At 43.8% G+C, this 10,317-nt stretch overlaps 1 non-coding gene across 1 annotated transcript; it reads right to left on the bottom strand.

Annotated features, from left to right (window-relative positions):
- Positions 1-3,523: 3,523 nt before the first annotated feature.
- trnas-gcu (transfer RNA serine (anticodon GCU)) lies at positions 3,524-3,605 on the bottom strand. Its single transcript has one exon. It is a non-coding gene; the product is annotated as a tRNA-Ser (tRNA).
- Positions 3,606-10,317: the final 6,712 nt, after the last annotated feature.

Here is a 10,317-nt window from a genome sequence, read left to right as displayed (position 1 = left end):
CCCAATGCTCCCAGCTGCTATATGTCATTAAACGCTGATCCTTGTGAGGTTGGAGCTCCCAGTCTGATGTCCCAATGTTCCCTCCTCCATATCAATAGAAGCAGTCTAGTTGAGGTTGGATGTATCACTCTGATGTCCCAATGCTCCCTGCTGCTACATGTCATTAAAAGCTGCTCCAGGTGAGAGTGGAACTCCCAGACGGATCTCGCAAAGCTCCTTGCTCCATGTCAACTGAAGCTGCTCCAAATATGGTTAGATCTTGCATTCGGATGTTCCAATGCTCCCTGCTGCTCCATGTCAACTGAAGCTGCTCCAGGAGTGGTTGGAACTCCCAGACTGATGTCACAACGCTCTCTGGTCCACGTCAAAAGACGCTGCTCCAAATGAAGTGGGAGATCCCATCCCTGGCAGCTCACATACTTCTATACCATCATAGAAATACTGCCCACTGAACATCCCCACCACTGGACCAATGGTGGAATAACCACATCATGAGAACCGAATATTATTTTTAGTCACCACCAAATCATTATTTCCAAAAGTCATTCTTTCTTAAACCTTATTTCGCATGTGCATACTGCAGTCCATCCGAAGTAAGATAATGGTGCTAATTGATGTATGCTTAATAAAAATTACATCCTATTTTTCATGTTGATTAACTGCGAGTTAACAAGAACAATGTTTGTATTCAAAACACACTTTTATTCCAGGTGAGAGAATGTAGTTTGCATTATTTAAAATGAACTTGTTCACTGCGTAAAATGATCAAAAAGATTTCAATTTCAAAACAACATTGGTAACGTTGTCATCCATCTTGAAATGTGGTGTCTTCTTCTTTCAACCAGACGGGTATTATATCAAAAAGTCTATTACTGATATGCGTATAGACACTTTAAATCGCAAGGATTGTGAAGGTGTGTAACTCAGGTTGAGGTTTAAGGTGTAGGTTTGCTCGCTGAGCTGTAGGTATGATATCCAGACGTTTCATTACCTGGCTAGGTAACACCATCAGTGGCGACCTCCATGTGAAGGGAAGCTGTTGTCTCTTGCTTTCTATTTATATCTTTCTCCTGGATGGGGTTCCTGCGGTTTGTGGTGATGTCATTTCCGGTTTGTTTTCTGCGGGGTTGATAGATGGCATGTAGATCTATGTGCTTGTTTATGGCGTTGTGGTTGGAGTGCCAGGCCTTTGGGATTTTTCTGGCATGTCTTTGCTTAGACTGTCCCAGGATCAAGGTGTTTCCCAAGTCGAATCGGACTACCAAGAATCCATAAACCAGGAGGCCCCCCTCAGACCCATAGTCTCATTACCCGGAACACCAACTTACAGACGGGCCAAAGGACTACACGCAAGACTGAATGCCTCATAGAAGAGTCACAGCACTCCATCCACTCCACCCAGGAGTTCCGAAAAATCATCAAAAACACCAAAATAGAGGAAGAAGAAGCAACGATCTCATTCGACATAACAGCACTGTTCACCTTCATCAACATCGACCTGGCAAAGGAAATATTTACCACACTTTTAGAAGAGACCATCACAGACGCACCAACAACCATCAATCACATTCCCAACGAAAACATCATGAAGCTAGTGGACCTGTGCCTCACCACCCACTTCACTTTCAACAACATATCTACAAACAAACCAACAGCACACCCATGAGATCTCTGCTATCAGGATTCATAGCAGAGGCGGTTATGCAAAGACTAGAACAAACAGCCCTACCAACAATCAAACCAAAAATCTGGGTCCACTACGTAGATGACACCTTTGTCATCACAAAACAAAACAAGATAGAAGAGACATTTGACATCATCAACAACACCTTCACAGGCATAAAGTTCACCAAGGAGGAAGAAACCGACAACAAACTCGCATTCCTGAACGTCACAGTAGAAAGAAAGGACAACGGAGAACTACAAACCTATGTATACAGAAAACCAACAAACACTGACCAAATACTTAACTACACCAGCAACCATCCCAACACACACAAACGAAGCTGTATCAGAACACTATTCCAAAGAGCCACCACACACTGCAGCACAGACGAACTTCGGAAAACAGAGGAGAACCACCAATTCAACGTATTCGAGAAGAACAGATACTCAAAAATACAGTTCGCAGATTCCTCAAGAACAAACCACGACAAGCAGACCAAACACAGCCAGAACCCCTAACCACCTTACCATACATCGAAGAAGTTTCAGAAATTACAGCCAGACTATTCAGACCCCTCGGAATCCTAGTAGTACACAAACCCACCAACACTCTCAAACAAAAACCAACTTAAAAGACCCAGTACAACCCAAGGACAAAACCAACGTCATCTACAAAGTTCCATGCAATGACTGCCACCAACACTATGTAAGACAAACAGGAAGAAAGTTAGCCACCAGGATATACGAACACCAGCTAGCCACAAAAAGCCACAACCTTCTCTCCTTCGTAGCCCTACATACGGATTAGAAATACCACTATTTCGACTGGGACAACACATCTATCCTGGAACAGGCTAAGCAAAGACATGCCAGAGAATTCCTAGAGGCCTGGCACGTCAACCACAATGCCATAAACAAACACTTAGATCTAGATGCCATCTATCAACCCCTCAGAAAACGAACAGGAAATGACATCACCACAAACCCCAGGAACCCCATCGAGGAGAAAAATATAAATAGAAAGCAGGAGACAACAGCTTTGCTTCAATTGGAGGTCGCCACTGATGATGATGTTACCTAGCCAAGTAATGAAACGTCTGGATATCAAAGTTACAGCTTAGTGAGCAACCCTACACCCTATATTTTAAATCATTTTTCATGTTTATGTTGCATGAATCTTACGGTTATTGATCCACACTTTAGTTTCACTCCCTATAGGTAACATGCTGATTTCTCCAGTTGTTCATAGTTCAATGTGAAGCATCCAGTGTGTGCATAACGAGAAGGAGCTTGCTTCCCACATCTTGTGTTTATCTGTGCCTTATGTCCAGCATTCATCAATGGCGAGAGCAAGGGGCGAGGGCGAGACCAATGTGTAAGTCTCTCCGTGCGCATGCACGGCACCCACATCGGCAATTCTCCACTGTGCATTTACACCCAGTTCTCTGTGCCCCTAAACCCACACCCTGCCCCTTTGAAATATCTCCATTATTTTGTGCTGTTTCGCTGTGCTCTTCTCACCAGGATGAATTACTTCTACTCAACTCCCTCCAGATTTCATCTGAGAAAACATTCATTAAGAATCCCTTTGCATAAACATGCACTTCGCAGCTCTCGGTATTTGATTTTCCTGGATGTCTTTCATACGAAAAAACGTTCACAGCAGCTTGTAATGAAAAAGAAAATCGCGTTTCGTTTCATTATCCCAAAGCAACCTCCATTTCAATGCAGTTTCGTCAAACGGCACAAACTATTCCTTGCGATTTTGTAATAGCGACAAAGCATATAAACTGAGCGTTGGAGCTCCAGTTTTAATGCAACAGTTGAAAACAGCACCATTGAAAGCCGTTAATGACATCGACGAGAGTGGGATTCGAACCCACGCGTGCAGAGCACAATGGATTAGCAGTCCATCGCCTTAACCTCTCGGCCACCTCGTCACAGACGCTCGAAAAGCTATGACCTTATGAATAATTGAATTTCGTAAATTATGCAGAGCAGCAGATGTTTCTCCCTGGTGTTGGTGAAATGAGAAACAACACAGTCCAAGACGATGGTCTGACCCCTGGGTTGTGGGGCAAGTGCACTCCCACTGTCACACTGTGCACACATTGTTCTGAACAAAAATGAGGAAATGACTATGTAACAATGTCAGTTGAATTCTGTGCAGATTTGAAGTCAACGGAATGAAGAACCCGAGACAGCAGGAGGTGTTCTTACAATAAAGAGTTGGATAGAGCTCTTAACGACAGTGGAATCAAGGGTTATGAGGATAAGGCAGGAACAGGATACAGATTGAGGATGTTCAGCCATGATCATAATGAATGGTGGTGCTGGCTCGAAGGGCAGAATGGCCTACTCCTGCACCTGCTGTCTATTGTCTATTCAACTGCCTGTCAGGAATTGTTTTCCAGACTGGAGGAGAGTGCATAGTGCTCAATGTCATTAGTCCGAAGACCTAACTTCCGCTCAGATGTTTTTGACACGCACTTGTGTACAGAACAGACAATTTCAAAATCCAAAATATGGCTAAACTGACAATTGAACTCAACAATGCAAAAACCTTGAGCTGTATCATTTTCCTGGGCCGTGTGACACCAAGTCACTGTATGATCACAGCAACACAGTGAGCAAGTGTCAGAAGGAAAATGAGTGCAGCGCCAGAGCGCATGCTGGGAGCAGCAGGTGACACACGGGGAAGGGCATTTCCCACAACAGGAACACTTCCCAAACAGCGGACTGCGGTGGAAGAATTCAGAGGGAGTTTGCACTATGAAATTTGCTGCCAGAGACACAATGAAGAACTGTCATTGAGTCTGTTCAAGATGAAGATTTTAAGATTTCTACAGATGCAAAACAAAATAAAAAGCTCATGAGTTAATGAAGGCAAAAGATGAAATTGTACATTTCATCAATCTACCCATCTTTGCAATGAGTAACTCACCACTTTCCTCACGCGGGGACAGAACCACTGGTGAAGATGATCATATAATCCCCGTTTACTAGCCATGGAATCAGAGAAACTCGGTTTCCCAAACGTTAAAGTAAACCCAGGAATGTGGAGGTAAGCATTAATGTGTTGCTCCTGTGCTGAAGGTGACCAGTGCACGGTATCTCTGTTCCAGTATAGTGAGCTGTGCTGTGCCGAAGTTTTAATTTTGAGCCTCACATGGAGCAGCTTTAATTTGTCCTCGTGTTGAGGGATACGGACAGAAGGTGATATTGAGCAAAGCCAAGTTTATGGGAAAATACCCGTGTTTGTGGATTGAGAAACAACCTCTTCTGGATAATGACTCCTTGATCAACAAACATACTGCAAGTATCTAAAACGTGAAGAGACATATGTGGAGAGAGAGCCGAAGGTGATTTTTCACCAGATGGATAACGTTTCCCATGTGCACTGCTTTAAATTCTGGGAAAATAGATGTTGAACTGGTTTCATGTTACACAGTTTGTTACAAACTCACAAAGGTTGTTGCAATAATAAAAAAAGAAATCACATAGGACCGTTTGAATATTGTATTGAACTGAATTTTGGTGTGAGCATATTTTATCTTAACTGGCGTGCTGCAGAGAAGTACAGAGGGTTAACAATACAAAAGGACCCAGTCTTCTTGGTGGATTTCTTGGGAGGAGTTAAGAATGTACGAAATGTACATAACATCATGTGAATGTGGTCAAATCTTTAAAGGACGGTGTTGCATCTCCAAGTGACGATTCAATTCCTAGTCATTAGGATATAACTTCTGTCTGCAGTAGTTTAGGACATCAGCTCCATTTACCGAGTTTCACCTTGAATAATACGCCACACCTTACCAATCCATGAACTTGTTATACTCAGTCTTATTCAGTTGTACGTGTTCATGAAATATCTTTGTGTCTGAAGTCAACAAATTCGAAATTGTTACGCAACCATACTGACTTTCACTCAATGGTAAATTCTCTCCTTGTACGTTTGTTCGTGTATCTTTTAAACCACTCTGAAGTCAGCTTCTACGTTTTACTTCTGTAAAGTCGTTCACGATTTAAATAACTCTATTGAGTGGAAGAAGCTCTCATCCAAACTTTTCTTAATCATTCCCTAATAGTTTTCAAGCTCAAACGATAGTTATTGATTCACTCGAAAGAGGGACTTTCCCCGATTTACTCATTCAAACCTCGCGTTATGTGAAAATCTCATTTGTTTACATCAAACTTGCGTGTTTTTGCTCCGGCATTTCCAAATCTCGTGAATAAACTCCGTCATTCTTTCTATCATCCCGATGAAACCGGTTGTATCTTTTCTGATATTCTTATGTCTTAGTAAACAACGTCACTTGGCTTTCTAATATCTTGCTATCCAGGAAACAGCGTCTGTGCCCTTTCTCACTTCTTTATATGCTTTTGGTGGAGAATGAGGACAAGGATTACACACAATGCTTCCACTGAGTGTGACCTAAAGATTTTACAGTTACACTATGAACTCTTTGCTTTTTTAAATACGACGTCTCTATTTATAAACTCCAATAAGGTAAATTACTATCTATCCAGTTCATGAACATCGTCTCCATGGAGACGAAAATTATCTATCACTTCCTTTATTCTTCCACGGGATGTCTGAAAGGTTTGTAAGGCCAACATCTCCATACCCCCGTGTCCTGAGTCAGTCTCAGCTATTTCTAAAGGTGACTGAAGTTCAAATACTTCATAGTGTGTCTCCTGTCATTCCAGTGCAGACTGGTTCTGGACAGTAAATGCCATCACCAAAGGACACCGTGGATCTGAAATCAACAGTTTTCACATCGTAATGGTCGTAGCTATTGTGTATCGTATGTCCATATTCTTGTTCAATTTGTTCATCATTTCATGCGTCCCTATACTGAATTTTACTGAATGATTAATTTGTGAATGGAGACATTCCCTTCACCACTCATTCGAAGCTCCATGGAACATTAAAAGATTTTACTCATACGCATCCAGACGACAGTCCTGCCATTACTGGGATGAATCAGTGAACATTCCCCACGCATCCTGGAAGGCAAGGATTTCCTTTTCCATTTTAGGAGATCATTACAGCACTGAATCCCATGTGTGCGTTCATTATAACCGAAACAGTTGCAGCAGGACTTTAAAACTAAGATTTTGCTAAGATCTACTTGCATTGGTTGTCCCAAAAATTACATTCCATATTATGGTATGTTTGTGAATAAAAGCACTTTCTGATTCTTGAGCAATTATATTTCAGTTTTGTCAAAAATTATCATTCGCCGTTCTCTCTTTGCCTTTCATTTTCCCGTTTTATATCCCGTATTTTATCTGATTATCTTAAGTTTTCAATAATTTCAATCAATCTCGCTCCTGATTACCAATCCGAGAGAATGCCACAATTTTGTCAATTTAAATGCAGTGCAGCTGTAGGGCGCGGTGACCAAGCGGAAAGGCATTGGTCACGTGAACCAAATAAAAGGAGCCGGCTGGTGGATCTGGCCATTCCATCGTAGTCATATTTAAAACATTTAATATAATCTTTAGCCAAATCATATTTGGCAGAAAACAAGAAAACAAAAACGAAAAAATGGCTGATGTTGAAAATCAAACAAAAACAGACGTTGCTGGAATATTTCAGGATGTCTGGCAGCATCTGTGGAGAGATGGACCCAATGGATGTGAAACGTTAACTGTGATTCATCTGCACAGATGCTGCCAGCCCACCTGTGATTTTACAGCAATTTCTGTTTTTGTTTCAGATTGGCAGATTTTGTCGCAGTCCATGAGAACAGTGCTCAGTAGAATCAAACAGAGAGCGTGGACCTGGTAGTGTGAAATGAGACAGTAATAATGAATGAGTGGAGAGTATTGTACTGGAAAAGGACAGCAGGTCAGGCAACATCCGAGGAGCAGGAGAATGGACGATTTAGGTATAAGCCATTCATCAGGAATTAGGCTTGTGAGTCGGGCAGAGGAACAAAGCTGAAGCCAGGTGCCAACTCGCAGGCACCTCCTCCTACAGACCACGATCACAAACTCTCCTCCCCTCACCAAACCATCATCTCCCAGACCATCCACAATCTTATCACCTTTGGGCACCTCCCAGCCACAACCTTCAACCTCATTGTCCGGGAACTGCGCACTCCCCAATTCTACCTCCTTCCTAAGATTCAAAAACCTGACTGCCCCAGTCGACCTATTGTCTTATCCTGCACCTGTACCATCCGAATCATCTCTTTCTACCTCGACACAATCCTCTCTCCCCAGTTCAGGAAATGCCCACTTACATTCGTGACACCCCTATGCACTTCACCTCCTTCAGGAATTTCATTTCCCTGGCCCTCAACACGCGATATTCACCATGGTCATCCAGTCCCTGTACAAATCCATCTGCAATGACAGAAGTCTGCAAGCCTTCCATTTCTTAATCTCACACCATCCCAACAGGTCCCCTTCCACCAACATCCTCACCCACTTGACTGAACTGGTCCTCACAATCAACAACTTCACTTTCCAAATCTCCCACTTCCTCCATCGACACTGGTAGTCATGGGCACCCACATAGGACCTAGCTATGTCTGCGTGTTTGTCAGATAAGCGGAACTGTCCATCTTTCACAGTTACACAGGCACCATCCTACACCTATTCCTACGTTACATTGATGAATGTATTGGCGCCACTTGGTGGTGCAACGAAGAGGTTCAATAGCTCACCAGCTTTACCAAAACCTTCCACACCAACCTCAAATTTATCCGGATCATCTTGGCAACTTCCTTCGCCTTCCTCGACCTCTCCATCACCGTCTCTGGCGACTGACTAATTAAAGACATATACTGCAAGCCCACCGACTCCCAAAGGTATCTAGACTACATCTCCTCCAACTCTATCTCGTGTAAAAACGACATTCCTTATTCCCAATTCTTCCGCTTACACCACATCTGTTCCGCCGGATGACCAATTGCACCTCAGAAAGACCCAGTTGGTCTCCTTCCTCCACGGTCACAAATTGCCTTTCCACGTTAGTTGACAATGCCCTCCAGTGCATCACCTCCACTTCACGCACCACCACCCTTGAGCCCCATGCCTGTCAACGCAACAAGAAAAGAACTTCCTGGTGCTCACCTTCCACCCCACCAACCTCCGCATAAAACGCATCATATTCTGCCACTGATGCCACCTCCAAACAGACGCCACCACCCGAGATATATTTCGCTACCCAGCTCTGCCAGCACTCCAGAAAGACCACTCCCTCCACGACCCCCTCTTGAGGAAGACACTTCCCCCCACCAGCACATAACCTTCTCCTGGCACCTTTGACTGCCACCAAAGTGAGGGTGAAACTAGCACCCACACAACTCTCATCTCCAACCAACTCCCGAAGGGACCGTTCCACATCCGTTGGAAATTCACCTGTACAAATACCAATGTCATCTACTGCATCCGTTGCACCCAGTGTGTTCTCCTCTACATCAGGGAGACAGGATACCTTCTTGCAGATCATTTCAGAGAACATCTCTGGGACACCCGCACCCACCAACTTCAGCGTCCCGTGGCTGAACACTTCAACTCCCCCTCCTCCCCAATCAAAGGCTCGCAGGTACTGGACCTCCACCACGGATAAACCGTTACCCACCCAATGCCTGGAGGAGGAATGCCACACATTCCGGCTTGGGACCCTTACACCACGCGGGATAAATGTGAATTCGAACAGTTTCCTCATTTCCCCCAAGCATAAGCCTTCAACTCGCCACCGCACACTCGACCCATTCCATCACTGCCACTTCTGACCTCTTATATTCTCCCTTCTATTCATCCATCTATTGCTTTCCAGCTATTTCCCCTCAACCACACACCACTTCCATTTATCTCTCAGCCCCGACTCACAAGCCTTATTCCTGATGAAGGGCTTAAGCCTGAAACTTGAATTCTCCTGCTCCTCGGATGCTACCTGATCTGCTGTGCTTTTCCAGCATCACACTGATCTCCAGCATCAACTCTGATCTCCAGCATCTGCAGCCCTAACTTTATCCTTGGAATTATCAATGACCTTGGAATGAGGATATCCTTCGATATCAGTGATCACACTGGAACTGATTTTTCCATTTATTTTGGGTGAGGGCAGGCTGGATCTGGGATGAGCACTTAACACCTAAACAACTGGAATAGTATCAGATAGCGAAGTTAGGGCGGGCTGAAATGAAGTGGAAAATTCTGCCAGAAAATGGGTCAGTACAACTGCATCACATCACCCAGATTGTAAAAGACTCGCACAAGGAGAAAATCAACTTCAGTGTAGGCACAATGACAGGTAAAGTGGAAAGGAGACAATACAACACACTGAGGTGCAGTGGAATTATTTATGTGAAAGGATTCGATATATAAGCTCCACCTTTACATATGGACAGCCCTCACATTGGAAAAAGGAATTTCCTGCAGTGTAACGGCGTCTTTTGCCTGTGACATCACAATGTTGAGAGACACTGACATAGTTTCTTCTGTAGCAGCATGGCCGAGTAAAAGCATGATCGTCCCATTAACCAGAACTCAATACTTCAAAGCTCTCCACTGCGCTATCCAACTTATTTGCTGCTCCTTTAGTCAGATCTCAATCGCTTCACTGTGTATCTTCTTCTGCTTCCAGCTTCACGGAAACACTTGAAACGTGAACAAATCCACTTTCCACTT

The sequence above is a fragment of the Chiloscyllium punctatum genome, chromosome 1 (assembly GCF_047496795.1).
Source record: "Chiloscyllium punctatum isolate Juve2018m chromosome 1, sChiPun1.3, whole genome shotgun sequence".
NCBI classification, from domain to species: Eukaryota; Metazoa; Chordata; class Chondrichthyes; order Orectolobiformes; family Hemiscylliidae; genus Chiloscyllium; species Chiloscyllium punctatum.
The sequence above is the reverse complement of the archived record's forward strand: the minus strand, read 5'-3'. Positions and strand labels throughout refer to the sequence as shown.